The sequence below is a fragment of the Leptonotus elevatus genome, chromosome 4 (genome assembly GCF_054856555.1).
Source record: "Leptonotus elevatus isolate MCC_2025b chromosome 4, RoL_Lele_1.0, whole genome shotgun sequence".
Classification (NCBI taxonomy): domain Eukaryota; kingdom Metazoa; phylum Chordata; class Actinopteri; order Syngnathiformes; family Syngnathidae; genus Leptonotus; species Leptonotus elevatus.
The window spans coordinates 3,878,885-3,896,293 of record NC_141242.1 but is presented as its reverse complement, the minus strand read 5'-3'; the positions used below and the strand labels follow the sequence as shown (position 1 = coordinate 3,896,293).

General features: G+C 40.7%; 1 long non-coding RNA gene across 2 annotated transcripts in view; it reads left to right on the top strand.

Annotated features, from left to right (window-relative positions):
• LOC147175036 (uncharacterized) overlaps positions 1 to 17,409 on the top strand; it is a 74,986-nt gene that overhangs the window by 7,011 nt on the left and 50,566 nt on the right. For both annotated transcript variants that reach the window (XR_015094681.1, XR_015094680.1), the window contains exon 2: positions 1,426 to 1,528. This is a non-coding gene — a long non-coding RNA (uncharacterized LOC147175036). The remainder of the gene's footprint in view (positions 1 to 1,425; positions 1,529 to 17,409) is intronic.

Below are 17,409 nucleotides of genomic sequence, written 5' to 3'. Positions count from 1 at the left end.
GTATCTGTAAAAGTTGTGATTTGTACCTGTAGAAATGACAACTTGTAGTCAAAGAAGTCGCCACTAGGAGTCACAAGTGGGTTTTCTGCTGCTGTTCAGTGACGTGAGTTTTGCCCCATTTGTCGCGCTACAAATGGAGCAAAACTAATTTGTACTTGTAGAGCGCCGTGATTTGTACTTGTAAAGAAGGGGGCGGGCTCTGGTGTAATGAAGGGTTGTTTTGACCAATCAAGTGAGAAGGATTTGAGCGGATTGGAGCGCAACCTCATTGGTTTAGCGAACGACGGTGGCGGGACTCGCGGAAGGATACAAGCAGGACACATCGTCGCCAACCAACATACATATTAAGAATACTTCTTAATATGTATGTTGAGGAAGAATACTTCAGTATTCTTAATATGTATGTTGAGGAAGAATACTTCAGTCGACTGAAGTATTCTTAATATGAGCCCGCCCCCTTCTTTACAAGTACAAATCACGGCGCTCTACAAGTACAAATTAGTTTTGCTCCATTTGTAGCGCGACGAATGGGGCAAAACTCACGTCACTGAACAGCAGCAGAAAACCCACTTGTGACTCCTAGTGGCGACTTCTTTGACTACAAGTTGTCATTTCTACAGGTACAAATCACAACTTTTACAGATACAAATTTATAGTTTTTGTACAGGTACAAATTTTTTTTTGTACAGATACAAATCATGACTTTTACAGGTACAAATTTGTTTTTACAGGTACAAATTTATTTTACAGACACAATTTTTTTTTTACAGGTACAAATTTATTTTACAGACACAATTTTTTTTTTTACAGGTACACATTTCTTTTACAGACACAATTTTTTTTTTACAGGCACACATTTTTTTTACAGATACAAATCACGACTTTTACAGATACAAATTTAGACTTTTTTCTACAGGTACACATTTTTTGCACAAGTTAGTTTTGCACCAAATTTACCTCCATACACTTCGTCAGTAACCTAGCATAGCACAACATAGCATAGAATAGCATAGTGTAGAATAGCCTAACATAGAAAAGCAGGGCATAACGTAGTGTAGTTTAATAAATAACATAACATAGCAACAAAGCCTGATACCTTCAAACCTACAAATTTTTTCTCTCTTTTTCTTTTTTAAATCACTGATAACTTCTTGTTCAAATATGCGTGTTTTTATTTCCAAACGGTTTATTTGTTAGCATCTCACTGTCTCTCCAAGGCGTTATTATTTTTAAAAACAATCCTGTTTTTAAAAATAGTTTTAACGTAGTCAGCGCAAATATTGAGTCCTTTGGAATCAGAATTCACGTAACATTCATGATTCCCTCTTGAGGATGACCGCAGATTATTTCTCATTAATTAACACAATCATGACAATGACTCACGCTTGTGTTTTTTTTCTTTTTTCTTTTTTGGCCTCCACACAGAAGGAGCGTCTTGGAATGGTACGGATAAGACCTTTAACAGGGGACAAGGCAGATTTGAAGGGACAGCTTCGATTGCGCCTGCCCTTTGTGAGGGGATAAAGAGGTGAGGGGAGATGACAATGGATAATAACTTGATATACGACTGTGCTGCACTGAGCCTTAAACGTCTTATCTAAATTCATACGCTGCCGCGTGGCGTTTATCATTCCGCTCGCGCCGCCTGGCAGATAATGGACAAAAGGAAATCAATAAGTTAGAAAATCGCACCAAATCATGGGCCGGCGCTGATGAATTCTCCATATTCTCACATGCGTACGAGATTGACTTTGTGAGGGATGGCGTCCTCTTTTACTTGGCTTATATTGCATTTGCTTAACATTGCATGACGAGAATACACGAGCAGGGTACAGAGGAATACAATTCATGTGTGCACTGGTGCAAACACATTGCAAAATGATAATGAACGTTTCCTTTTGAGCATACACGCACCACTGTATAATTGAATGAGTACTCAGAGCTGTACTGAAATTGCCATGAATGTTAGCAATGGAAATGTTTACCTCTCAGCAGTGATTTCTATCAATAACTAGATTCTACATTCTGTTTTCACTAAAACAATATCGCACCCATTACTGTTTATATAATTCGTTCTCTTCAATGTTTGGCCCTAAAAAATAAAAATGACGCCATGTGCCACTCTAGCTGTTAATCTATATTGTTGCATACAAATCAATCAATGCTGATTTAACAGGAAGGTAAAAAAGAAAAGAAAAAACAGCCACTTTGACACATTTGATAATTATATATCAGCTTTAGCCTAATTATACAAGCACAATCTCACACAGCCAGCAAAAACCTTGGATATAAAAAAAAAACCTTGGATATACAAATGTGTAATGTACATAACAATCTGCTCATTGTTTGCCGTGACAGTCATTGGCAGTTATGATTGTCATATTGTATACTAAACATGACGTCACATTGCGAATGCGTGCGCCTTCTGCTACTACGTGTCGACAAAACTTGTGGGTGCCGCAGTGATTAGGAAACCACTTCTGAATCAAAAAGGAGCTTTTCATTCAGCCAATGGTACCATTTTTTTGTACATTCATGTAAACTGTTGCCGAGGGCCGTGATTGGCAGACATAACGATTCTGGCATTAAGAAGGTCACAGGATTTGTCTCTACATACTCTTATCATTTAAAGTCTTCATTTCAGATAACAAATAAGTGATATTATATTGATAGATAAGCTTCTTTTGTTCTGAGATCGGAAGGCTTATCTGTGTCAGTGTTCCTCCAAAATGTTGTAAATAAAGTTGTGAGTACCCGTCTCCGAAGGGCTGCTATCCATTACCTCTTGTCAGACCAGCGAGACGTCGTTTTATCTCCTTGTACAGATTTGCCGTTTGGGCGAGGTCCAGAAAAGATCCGAAAGAACACAAAGTGGACTTCAATAGCCCATAAACACACACAAAGAGACACACACTCACACACATGCAGGTCGTTCTGTTTGTTTGTGCATAAATACACAAAATGGGCACTGTTTCAAAAGCAGCCCAAGGGCAAAACTGGCTTGTCCTTGGTGTTTCTTTCTGTGATGATCAGGGAAGACAAATCTGTTTGGTCTTACATCGCAAAGTATATTTTAATAGGAGAGGGGAGGAGTTTCAGTAGTTATAGGAGCGGGGGAGTTCAGGAAGTTTTGACATTTTCAAATGGAAGGCTGATCAAGAGGATGAATGAGCAGAGGTGGCAAATACAGGTCCAGAAAGTAAAAATCCTGCCACAGTTTGGCTTTATTTAGCCCCTGATGCTAGCTAGTTCCCTAGCAGGTAATTGAGCACCATGGGGAGCTAGCTAGCTAGCTAGCACCTGGGGCTAAAGTCAACTGTAGTAGGTTTTTACTTCCTGGACCTGGATTTGCCAAATCTGTCAATGAGTGAAGACGAGGAGGTTTTCAAAGAGGAGAGGATGAGTTGTAGCAGTTATGGGGGAGTTATGACTATGAGATTGTTCTTCACTTGTTATTCTCTTTTTAGAATGTCTTGTTCCGACTAATGCGTTTAATGCAGTGAAGATTTCACTGGTTCGAATGGTCCAGTTTTGGAAGCTACTCGCTGTAGAATATACCTACCAGTATTTGCTATTTTTGTGCTCTTTCTACAAACACTTGAAGGCACCACAAGATGGCGCCAAAGCCCTGGCTAATATGAAAGTAGTAATTGGTGTCAAAGTAGAAGAGATTTCAACATCTTTGTTGTGGGGGAGGAGTGGAAGTTAAATCAAGTCTCCATTTATTTTGAATTGATTTTTGTAGGGACATAGTGTGCGATATATACTCAACAAAAATTTGTTTTTGCTCCCATTTTTTTACGAGATGAACTCAGAGATCTAAAACTCCTTCCACATACACAACATTACAATTTCTCTCAAATATTGTTCACAAACTAGTCTCAATTTGTAAAAGTGAGCACTTCTCCTTTGCAGAGATAATCCATCCCACCTCATAGGCGTGCCATATGAAGATGCTGATTAGTAATCCAGGGTATACGTGGGTATCACTTTTTTGTCAGGCAGTTTTGAGTATACCCGATTCTAAGCCCCCCCCCCCCCCCCCCTTGATGCACAGCGTTCAGCCATGGCTTACCCTCCTCTGCCTTTAATTGGCTGGTACCCTCTGCCTACACTAATTAGATTGGCTAACTTTCGGCATGAGGATTGATGAGCCAATCGGAGGCAGAGTAGGGCGGGTCATGTCGAGGAAAACAATCCTTCAAATGCTCCTCCGAGCCAAATGGCGGCCCAGAAATTTAGCTCAGGTGAACTGGTTCGCCCTCATACACGGGATGCTTGATCGCGACGTGGGTTTGATTCCTGGGGTGGACGCTGCCGGTTACACACTAACTACATGCTCTAGTTCAGTTTTATAGTAGCTATAGGCTGGTACTTGAGTTTTAAGTACTGGTAAATTAAAACAGAAGAATGGGGACAAATAGTTTAAGAGTTAGCTCAAAACAATACTGAGGTCTAACCAGACTAACTGTTTTTCACTATTTTTATTCACTGTTCACTAAATATTGTAATTTGTTTTATAACATATACTTTATTTTTATTTTGCCTCATGATAAATACATTTTACATTATTAAAGACTGCTTGTGTTACCAAACTGCTCTCAACAAATACATTTATTGTTGTGAGCAAGTACAAATGATAGATTTTTAATTCTTACATGTCACCGTTTCTAAAAGAGGACGTTTTTCTGGACTACTTAAAAAAAAAAAGAAGTGAAAATTAAGAGTATACACACTTCCTTGTGGACCAGTACACCACTGGTACTGACTGATTTTGTGGGTCCCAAGACACTCCCCCCAATAAAACAAAACTGCACCTTTCCGAGTGACCTTTTGTATCATCAAATAGATATGGCACACCTGTGAGGTGGGATGCATTTTCTCGGCAAAGGAGAAGTGCTCACTATCACATATTTAGACTGGTTTGTGAATATTTCAGAGAAATTGTGATATTGTGTATGTGGAAGAAGTTTTAAATCTTTTGAGTTCATCTCATGAAATATGGGAGCAAAAACAAAACTGTTATATATATATATATTTTTTTTTTGTTGAGTATATTTGCCATTTTCACATCATTGGCCTTCCAATCAGCGAAACTAGCTTCATCTATAGACTACTTGGCTTTAACCATAACATTATAATTAATATCTCCAGAGATCTTGTCCGTGTTCAAGACCAAGGGGTAGGCTAATTTTAGACATTGAGAAATGATTGACACTAATCTTGAAAGCTTACGTACGTTATCTAGTGCCTGATGATGATTTGTGTTGGATGAAGGCCTCCAAGCTTCGTCAACTTTCATCACCAAGTGCATTCATATGTTCTTGGCTAGCCTCAAGGAAATCTTGTCAAGGCTTGTAACAATTAATGACCCGCAGACACAACGTCCTGACACAAGTAAATGCTGAGCAATGAAAGGGCTAAAAGAAAGAAAAAAAAAGGCCTTTGTTTTGCCGACATGGAGAAGTGAGCACAACAGAGGGTGACTGGAAAATGAGACAGCCTTTGCAAAAATAAGTGTGGTTAATCCATCAGACGCCAGGCCTCATTACGGCTGCGGGTGCCACATAAGAGAGAGGCCTTTATCTCGGCTTCCTGTTCTTATTAGTAGCACTCAAACAAAGGATGGCAACAGTCGTTACTTCATCACAGTGAGGAAAGTCATTCTCTGGCCTACATTGTACGTACGTGCATCAGCCACATTTCGAACACTAATGGACTATATGCCACAGAGGAGGCGGGACTTCCGACTTCCGGGTTTTCACCCATCAACTTTGTTTCCGTTTCCGGTTTGTGACGTGTGGGGCGCGTCCCAATACTTGCGCTTCCGCCTTTGTGCCCCTCGGTTGCGCGTTCTCTTCGACGGGTGCGAGGCTGCGAGTGTGTAGTGTCTGCCTCAGTGTCCGAAGCATTTCAGATAGCCGAGACGCCTTCCCGTCGATGAGCGGGAGCGCGCAGTTGTGGGGCGCAAGCGTGGGGGTGCTAGTGTTGGAACGCCGGAAACGGCGCTGATGTGTAAAACCTGGAAGTTGGAAGTCCGTGGCATCTACCCCTTTGGGCACAAGCATTAAAATAATTGATACAGCCCCATCTCCAAACATCTTGATGCTTTTGTTTATATGGAGATGTCCAACAGTACCTGACAGAGGCCATTTTGCCAGCTGCAGTATCCTCCATTTCACTGACAGCTGCCCAATCCCAAAACGTTGCTGCGTCTATTTTTGGAAACCAGAGCAATTTTAGGGAGATGGCGAAACAAAACACGGGAGCATGAGGTGCGCCATCTGCACACTGTGTTATTTATATTTCCTTATTAAAAGAAATTCACATTCTTCCACAGATGCTACACAGAGTCCGGGCGGCATTGAGGATGAAAAGGTTTCAGAGCCAATGCACGAGCCAATTGACCCATAAAGAATTTCCACATGATTGCATTATTGCGAGTTGCAATGCGGCTTGTCTATCAGGACGCACACTCTTCAGCTGCACAGAGGTCGAAGGGGTGGGTTATAACAAAAGACAAACTATTACAGGTCAACCGACCGTTACATTGAGTCTCCCTTTTTTCAATGAGGAGCATGCAGGTACAGACTTGTAGTGCCTCACTGGGGCAGCAGAGGTCAGTAGCTGACAATGGAGGCTGTTTGAGTGTCTGGCCCGCTGCTGCCACTCACAACCTCAGGACATGTTGAGGTCTGACGACAAAATGATACAGAAATGGCAAATTAGCCCATCTCCAAAGTAAGACAGGGGCCTTCAATTATCACCACGGGAGATGATGACATTCGGTGAAGGGAGTCAGGTGACCTTCTTCGACAATGCCGTGGTGCAGGTGTCTTTTAACAAGAGTGGGTAATGCCACCATTTGACAGAATGAAAGGTATCAGATAGACCCCGACGCTTGGATTAAGATGCTTCTACAAAGGCCATAGAGACACAAAGATACCCTTTGTGTGCAAACATTCAAATTCTCAATCTTTTTGGATTTGTTGTTGAAATTTACTAGAATATGGGAGAAGGTAGTAATGTCTTTACAATAGACTTGGTAAGGCAGTATGTAGTTCATTTTCACAAGTTTTGCAAGCCTTGTTCAGAGTAACAGTAAACAATTGTATGCTTGTGCTCACGTGGCATACTGAATACTGTAACCCATTTTCATTTAATGTGTTTGATCCCCATCTAAACATCATGACACAAATAATAAGAAAATTGTTGAACCAATTTAGGATTACAAATGGAATTGTTGACCAATTAAAAAAAAAAATCGCTCCAATTGGTAACACATGATTGAATTAAGTTAGTCCAAAGTGAAAATATTATGTTTAATTAATTATGAATTCATTACACTTAATACTTTGGATTGGAGTCACTTTGGAAGAATTTAATTCAGATGAATATATTAAGTTTAATGAACTCATAATTAATTAAACTTAATGTATTCACTAACTTAATTCAATCACGTGTTACCAATTGAAGCCATTTTTTTTAAGTTGGTCAACAGTTCTCTTTTTAGAGTGTAATAAAGTAGTCGGTTTCTTCCTCGTTTGTTTATCCCTGCTTGTGTGTTTCCGATGGGTTGTGCGTGACACGCCACACATACAAGCTCTTCTTGGACTCAAAAGACCAAGATTCCGAGCGGATAGAGCATTCACAGAACACAAACATAATGTTCCGTTCAAAGGAGGTAACCCAATAGCGCTTATAAGAACAAATATTTGGGTCTTATTCGGGTTTTTGCGTGTTTACTTGGCCTAATATTCCGGTTTTGAACGTGCGGAAAAGGAGAAAAGTGCAGTTTTTTTTATTTTTTATTCTTCTATCAGCTTAAATCTGTCATTTAGCATTTCCCTCCCAGACACTAGGTGGCGCAACCTAAAAAGTGGGAGTTCCCTGTTAAATCTGGCTTGTGTGTATTCTCTGGTTGACATAAGTGTAGGCCGATTGGTCCACTGGCCGAATACACATCCTCTACATGAGGAATTTAAAATTGAAGTATGATTTCTCTGTCAAGGATTTAAATGACGTTCATAAGTCTCAGGAAAAATGAATGTTGCTGGTTTTCTACACATCCTCGGCGGTCAATGGATCACATCTCTTTGGTGATTCTGTATTCATTCTGAGTTTAAGCGCTGTGGGTGTGTCAGAAGCCTTGAAGGGATGATACGCATAGATGAAAAGTGCTTAACTCCAGGCATTTAAAAAATGGACTTAGATGTGAACAGGAGTAGTTGGCCTGGAGTCTGGAGTCCTCATTTATGATTCTGGTGCACTTGGGGGTGGTCATATGATGGTTGTTGTTGTTGAACTCAAGGCACTTACCTTTCTAGTGTCTGGCCGATTATGTTCCGAGTTGGAACCTGAATCGTTGCACGTAATAAATAAATACACTTGTTTATCATTTTTATGGCTAGATTCAGAGATGGCGAATCCAGGTACAAAAAGTAAAAACCCTGTCCAAGTTTGGCTTTAGCCACACGTGCTTTGACTTGAGCTTGTTTACCTGCCAGTCGAGTAGAAGCATATGTGGCTAAAGCCAAACTGTGGCAGGATTTTTACATTCTGGACCTGGATTTGCCACCTCTGGCTCATTTTGAGCAAAAGTCAAGAAAAAGTGTGGCAACCACACCCATGCTCTAAATTGTCTTTTGGTATGAATATGAGTCCAATTGACTGGCGACCAGTCCATGGCGTACCCCTCCTCTCACAAAAAATGAATCTGGGATAGATCACTAATGAAGACACATATCATAGAAAATTGACAGAAGCATGTCCAAGCTAGAATGCTAATGACTGTGCCCCATTGCGGCTTCAGACTCTCATTGTGTTTGTGTTTGCGCTCTAATAAGGCTTGCAGAAACGGTACATTTGAAACGAAGACACCAAGTGCTGCTCTTGGGGGTAAAAATAAGAATGCGAGTACTGCAGGTCATCCAATTAGACAGCCAGGCGGTCGTTTCTTATGGCCCGCCTGTGAGTGGGTTATATTTACATTCCATAGACAGTAAACAGTCGCCAGAGGAGGCGCTGTCATGCGAGGGGGTGGTCCCATCATAGCGATGTCGAAGGTTGCTAAACAAGCTGGCGCCTCCGAGAGCGTCCAAATCAAACCGGTTGACTTTTCGCACACACTCTCATGCACTCCTTCACCCACAGCCAACTCTATTTCTATCAAATATGACTATCCAGTCCTTCAGCAGACTTGCAGCTAATTGGGGCCTGATGACGAAGTGCTCTCCATCCGCAGACACAATGAGCCATGCGTCAGCCAACACAAATGGATTCCCAGAACGCTCCGACAGATAACATCTCCGCCAGCGCCTTCCCAAAACCCCCGCAGGAGACATTTCCTCTCCGCCTTTTCTTCAGGCACTGGCACAGACCAATGCGAGGGGGGGGGGGGGGGGGGGGCACCTAATTAAGGGCCATTCCTCCAGGGGGAGTCTCAGAGAGCAGCTGTACTATTTGCATAACCTGATATGTGGCCAGGTTGCTCTTTTTCCCCATTTCCGTCCGTCCCTGTTCTCAGCCCTGAGGACGCGTGGACTGGCACAGCTACACAACACGCAACTTTGGAACACAAACAGATTAAGCCAAAAGCAAGTTTGCACATGTGACCCCTTACAAAAAAGAAGTATCTTTTTAAAGTATGCGTGGTGAAGTATACTCAAAATTAGGAGAGCATACTTCCAGTTTACTTTTCTTGTACTTGTTGGAAGTATACTCCACCAAGTAAATGTTAAGTGTACTTGTAAGTATACTAAAACATATGCTAAAAGTTTACATACTGTAGTGCAGTGGTGCCCAAGTCTGGTCCTCAAGAGGCCCATTCCAGCCTGTTTTCCATCTCCTGCAGTGCTGCCGGATCTAATGATCAGCTAATCAGCAAGCTTTGCAGAAGCCTGATAACGATCCTGATTATGCATCAGGTGTGTTAGTGGAGAGAAGCCGAGCCTTGCCACGATGAATTCATTCTGATCACAATATATTATATTAAAAATATAGTGTTTAAAATGGAAATGTATGTCTAGATACTAGATCAGTAGGCATGACAAGCTTTGTGGCCTAGTGGTAGAGTGTCTCCCCTGAGACTGTGAGGTTGTAGGTTCAATCCCCAGCCGGGTCATACTAAGACTAAAATGGGACCCATTTGCCTCCCTGCTTGACACTGAGCAGTATGGGTTGGAATTGGGTGGTTAGATCACCAAATGATTCCTAAATGTGGCCCCTGCTGCTTCTCACTGCTCCCTCAGGGGATGGGTTCAAATGCAGAGAATGAATTTTGCCCTTCTTATGTGGGTGTGACAATCAGTGGTACTTTATTTTTTTTCGGGAATCCCGCGGGTCACAGAATTCCTGAAGAAATGTCAGCCTCTAACACAGATGAACCAATCTCTTGGTCAGAATGACCAATTAGTATCGGTTGGCCCAATCACCAATATACATAGGTTGAAAACACCTACCATTTTAGTGGTTGTTTTAACCAAAGGATCTGTCGGACACATAACTACCAGCTAGATTGGTCAAATATAACCTTTTTTTTTGTGTAGATTTGACCAATCTGTTTTTTAGAGTGTAGCTATTACAAAAAAACGACCAGCAGGTGGCAGCAGAGTATAAGAGATCAGCCAGGGCTATATTGCAACAAGCTCTTTTTGCCAGTGTTTTCAACAGGTTTGTGAATAATGATGAAACTTAGCTATATTCTAATGCTAATTGCTGCAAAATGGAAACGGATACAAATATACTTTTTTTTCTTGATAAAAGAAGATACTCTAATCTTTATTTTGGTAGGTTCCATGTTTTCATAGCAATAGAAGAGCACACTATTCTGTGGGCCTTCTTTTGGTAGGTTCCATGTTTTTATTCTGTGGGCCTTGCAAAATCAGTCAAAATCCAGTAAAACAGCTAGGAGCGAAGGGGGTTGCTTCAGTGAAAATGGCTGGGAGTGAATAATTTAAATATATTTTCTGTATTCCCCCCAAAAATATATATACTCTATAGATACCAACAATTGTCTTGTCCAGTATGCAGAATTTCATTTCATTTAACGTGTTGTAGTTCTAAACAGCCGTGTAGCATTAGCACAACTCTTATTGAGTTCAAAATAACCTAAAACTTACATATTTCATTTTCAACTGCAGACCGTTTAGGCGCATCATTACCTAATTGCATCCTTGGTGGTGAAATCCATTATGCACCGTCGTTGATTCGAGATGACGCAATGTCATCTTACCACCACAATGATAAACATATTATTAAGTCTCCGGCGCTGTGAATTAAGTAAATGAGCATTATTATCTTTGCAAAGCATTATATTACGCAAGTGTACCAAATGACTTTTCAGCCTGAATAGATGAATGAAATCCTACTTTCCAGGGCTCTTGTTGTCCTTGTGGGGCTTCCTCGGCTCGAGCGGTGATAAGCAAGCGGCCCCCATTCTCCTCTCGTTGCCATTCTTCACAGACACAAAGTTAACAAGCGGCCGGCCTGATTGGCATTTACGTAAGCTCCCATACACGACCATTGTGATGATAATAGGCGTGTGATCTCCAATGTCAGCAAATGGAAAAATAAAAGCCCTTTCGTCCGTACAAATAGATATGTCAGCCGCAGCATTAGCCTGCGCTGTAATTGGCCGCAGAGGTCAGCCCGACAAAGCACGCGGGCCGACGTTTAATGTGGCACAAGAATTTGTTTGCTCGCTCAGGCCGCCTAACCTCAACACACCCGGAAAAAAATAAATGATCCCGGCTGAGAAGTGACATTTAAATCTGCCCAAACATGCTCATGTTTCCATGTAAAACATCTTTAATGTTCCCATTAATACTCGGCACGTCTCTTTGTATCTCTATGTATCATCTCCACATGCATGCTCGGGAGGAAGACTATGAGCAGAGGCTAATGCCCGAATATGACCTTGCACCAACGGCACTGTGATAAATGTGATGTACTTGCATGAGATGCACAAAAAATATTTTTCAGTACACGAAATCGAAACACTAGTGAGTGCAAATTAGAGGTGGTCAATTTAAAGTAACTTATTAAAATTATGGTACTAGTAGAATGTACATTGACATCTGAATGAAATCAGTGAAATTTGTTTTAAAAATGCTTAAAAGACCTTAACCCTTTCGGACCCATAGATGATTGCAGTGGACATGACATATATGCGTGTCTAAACCAATAAAACGCATCATTTGGATGATGTCGACACTTCTGGTTCATGATAGGATTCTAGCTAACCAATCACAATCGCAAGTTGATTTGCATGATGTTCATGTTAAAAATGTTACATATAAAATTGGTAAGTTTACAACATGTTACAGCCATATTATCCTGGTGTCCACTATAACAAATAAAAACATGAGATACTGTAACCCTCAACCCCCCCCCCCCCAATGTTCTCATGTGGGGAAATAGTCAAAATCAGTAAAAAAAAGAAAAAAAGAAAAGAAAAAAAGTCCAGCAGAAAAATGCAGAACTGAAGGGGTTAATCATAGGAAGGTGAGAAAATTTAACAGTTGACATAAAAATGTCACTTATTTTTCCTGCATCCAATGAGATTGGTTCCTATGTGATGTAATTTGAAATGAAGCAACGCTTCTCAATAATTTTTTGCACCCCCAATAATAATACTCGTCGTTGCACATTCTGACAATTAGAGTGCCACTGCCATCTACTTTAGTGGATGTGCAATTGCACTTTATTCTATTACACGTAAAAAAAACACGTAAATAGCAAATGCATGAGTAAATGAGTGCCATAGGGATTTACTACATGGATGATTGTCAAAATAAACAAATACAAAAAGAAAGAAATAATGCTCCTATTTGTGTCCAGTCTGTTGCAGGTGTCCATGACACCACTTAAAGGCACCTCTGGGCCCCAGTGTTTAGCTCACCGCTCACCATTTTGCAAACGCCCCGAGTGTGCGGTGCTGAAATCGCCCCACCCCCCGTGTAGTAATGTTACACCTCATCTGAGGGCATGGCCGCTGGCAAAAGCATGTTGCGCACCCATCGCTCGGATTCTTATGCAAATGAGAGCCACGGTGCATCCAGGGAACCTCGCCAAGCCGTCCTCCGACACCGACAGCGTATCAGCCCCAAGGCAAGACCACAGTACTTATTTATGTTTGGTAGACTATTACGTCAAGTTTTCGCTCACCTTGCAGCCATTTTATATGAAACATGATGAGGAGATTTATAAATACTTGATGTAGGCCTTGGTTTTTTTTCATATATGCACGCCTCAAAGCCACGTAAACCAAGTGAAAACTGCAACGGAAAAATTTTCTGGTAAAATATGCCTCAAATGTATGCATAAAAACCAATACAAAATCTTCTGAGGCGTTTAGTTATTCATTTAAATTGTATTATTATTCAGCCCGACTGCAAATAGCGATGTAGCCCCTCACCAGTGTAAATATTCCACAAACAATGATGCCAAAGCAGTTTCATATCATTTCTGTTTCATCAGTGCCTGCATGCATCTACACATGGTGAAGACCCAGGCAAAATTTAGCTCCGCCCCCAAATTCAAAGCTTGGCCAACTTGACTATTTCAACCTAATGGCACAGGGCTTTTGTGCCATCTTGCGGCTATTTGGGTTCCAGAGAGACCACAAAAAATTTGAATAGGTGAATTTCTTATTTATATTTTTTATTAATTTCCCGTTAATCATGCCAGTGCAGAATTTTTTATTTAAAGTGTGTGCCCCTAAATCTACTAAAATTTCAGAGTAGGAGCCACTGTGCTTCTTATAAAAAAGAAAAGTCTGGAGCCCTGCGGTCATGTAATATTTGTAAATAGTGAACCTCAAGTGTTCTATTTTTTGCATTCACTTTTGACAAAACGTGATGATGATGATAATAATTACCAGTAAAATGCCGTTAGAAGACAGTATTGCTCTGTAATGACCTTTTTTTTAACATGCTTTTCAATTTCATTTTAAGCAGAATTCTAAATTTATGCAGCGTTTAGTGTATGTTAATTTTAACGTGACAAAACATCAAGCGTGGTCAAAGGTTGTTCACTTTATTTTAATTATCGAGCCATTTAGTATTTTATATTTATACATACCTCTGGGAAATAATGCGTGCGATTTTGTGCTCTTTAATTCACCTAAAACCAGTTAAAAATCCCAGACACGTCACCTTAAGTGGATACTTCAGAGTCCCGCCAGAGTCATGAAGTTGTCAGGAGACCAGAAGAAGGATCAAAGGAAAGAAAGATAAAACAAAGTGAAATTCAGCGTCACCCACCACCCACAGAGCTACAAAACCAGAATCTTTCACTAACCCTAGAAACATCTAAATTCCAACAGATTAGGGAGACCTCAAGAGACCAGAGGAAAGACTAAAGGAAGGAACATCCATTTTCAAACTGATAACATTTAGGGCTCTTTTTTCATGACGTGCAAATCCAGCACTGCGCGAGGCATAAATCTGTGCAGAGGCTTCTTAGACCAAGTGTTGGTAATTTCACAAATCTGCAAGCAGACATATTTCAAAAAAAAAAAAAGAAGACTTTTTTTGTGTTATTGTGGGTGTGAACACAGCCAACCAAAGTGGCTCCTCTCATTCTCTTTCAATGTGGGACTGACTTTTATGTTGCCAATCCTTTTTTGCAGCGTTTGATCTATCGTGGCGAGTCTGGAACGCCACCGTGATGAATAGGGCTCCGCGATATGCTTTACTGCTATAAAATAGACTTTAATAGACACCAAATCTATGAGTGGCGGTGAAAAGGAACATACATGTGAATGTCACACCTGATATTAGCTGAAGGTTACGGAGCACTTGGCGAAATTCACAGCGCTCAGAACGGCTTAGTCATTATCGCTCAATTAAACATTCTTTACCTCGGGAGACCATCTCCTGCGGTTGCCAGGGAAACCAGCCGGCCTCCCTGTGTGCCTGGCATTCACGTGCCCTCCTATCTGAATGTTTGGATGGGATTTTTCTGGGTTACCCTTGGACCTGACATTCAAGTTTGACTGCAGCGTTACAAGCACAAAAACAGCAGATTGCATCTCACATGTTGTGCCAAATACAAAATGCGATGTTCTTCTAACTCTACTTAAGGCTTCGTTTTATTCTCGACATTACAAGATGTTTATTAGAATAGATAAGGTCTCATTTGAAGAATAGAATGCCAAATTTGAAAGGGGAACCTGATTTTGAGTGACCTGACTTAAGATAAGAGCACTTTTTTTGTCCAGTGTTTGACTCAACTTGCAAGCAAAAATGAAGTGAACACAAGTCACAACCTGATTTTGAGTGACCTGACTTAAGATAAGAGCACTTTTTTTGTCCAGTGTTTGACTCGACTTGCCAGCAAAAATGAAGTGAACACAAGTCACAACCTGATTTTGAGTGACCTGACTTAAGATAAGAGCAGTTTTTTGTCCAGTGTTTGACTCGACTTGCAAGCAAAAATGAAGTGAACACAAGTCACAACCTGATTTTGAGTGACCTGACTTAAGATAAGAGCATTTTTTTTGTCCAGTGTTTGACTCGACTTGCGGCCCAACGGACGTGACAGTCCTGCTATCATGTTATCAATGTAAGCAGACCTGCATTGAGGTTTGTTATTTGAGTGTTGGTAAAGACCATAGAGATCTCTCATACTTAATTCTTGCAGGTGTACCTAATGAAGTGTCCCGCGGCGTGTGTATTTTGTCCATTTAAACAGCATCATTAAACTGGCGTTAATCTTCTCTTTGATGAAAATATTTTTTCTCCAGCACAAAAGTACGCAAACACAAACACACACGCACGTGCGAATGAGCAGCAAACACACAAATGCAATCTGATCATCTCATTAGAAATTCTCTCAGTTGAGTCGCGCCATAAGATGAGCGTGCGAGGGGACGCGATGATATATGGAGCTTCAAAAAGGAGGCTAATGACTGGAGTCGAGTTAATTAATCTCGCTAAAGATGCAGCATGCACACACACAAACACGCAACGTTGATGTTTATTAGTTATCGGCAGCGTATGACATCATCGTAAGTCCTCTGAAACGGCGTCTGAAATCCCGTGTCCCAAAATAACGGAAAAAGCATGCAACGACACAGCGGACGTCACCTGCAGCCCTTGAGTGTTTTAGTAAATAAGAAATGCAACTTTTACTTATGTTACACTGCGCTATATTCTGCTTGCTACTTTGATCTATTATTGCTCGCGTGAGCTATTTGTTTTGGTTTGTCACATGACTCTTGTCCACCAATAACCATTAGCAACGTTTGACTTCATTTCGCTATCAAATTGAGCCAAGTAGCCTGCACAGAAAATACTCTGCAGAAGTTTGAACAGCGACTAATTTACGTGAAGCATTTCAGCCTACAAGAACTTCAGAATAACAATTTTTGAGAGTCTTTTTGTGGCAGAATTTTCCTGACATTGTTTTATTCTATTTACTGTTGTTTTAGTGAAATTGTTTTAAATGCTTGACTATTTGACGTTAATGCGCTGATTAAAAAAAAATAAAAAATTTAAAAAATGGTCAAAAGTTACTTTAGTTCTCACTAAAGTAATTATTTGGATGATTACATTTTACTTTGTTTACTGTTAGCGGGCTTACAGAAATCCGCAAACAATTGACGACTGTGTCCAAAAACTGCAAATAAATGTCAGAACGGGATCAGGTAATAAAATTAATTAAAAAAATTAATAATAATTAAATAAGCGGCGGGTTCGGCAGGAAATTAAAAAAAAAAAATTCTGGGGGATAGGTTAAAAGACGGCCACATTCGCCGAATTTTTTTTTAGGGGTGTAATCGCTAATGCTAAATGCTATCTGTGTTGACAGCGCTAATCAAGCCAATGCACTCACCCGTATCCTACCTATTTTTTGCTCAAGGTTCAAAACCTGGACTGTCTCGCTGAAATGGGACATCTGGTCACCCTAGTGTAGCCTGTTTAACATAGGCAGAATGGTGGCTAAATGCTAATCTTAGCATTAGCTTAAGATGTTTGTTCTGTGGTGGACATTCAGTACAGTACAATGTATTTTCTGGGTATTCCTCATGGTTTTAATCCAAATCTATACATTAACGTGTATTGTAGTCCAACACAGCAGTAAAAAAAATAAAAAAATAGCAAAATATTTTTCCCTCCAACTGTTGTCAACTTGGCCAGAGAGTCTGGAAGACCACATGATGTTTTTCCATCAGCAATGCATTATTGTTGCCGTCAAACACGGCACGAAACCCCGCGGCCGAGGTCAAAGCGTTGCTTACCTCCGTAATAGCCCACAATTTTTTTTTTCCCCATAAACACCATTTCATCCGGAAATCCATTTGTGCCGGCGCACCTGCTGAGGGTGCAGTGAGAGAAAACGTCACGCTTGCTCATCTTTCACCTCCCAGTCAAAATTGCTGGCGGGTTGACTGCTTCTCTGACA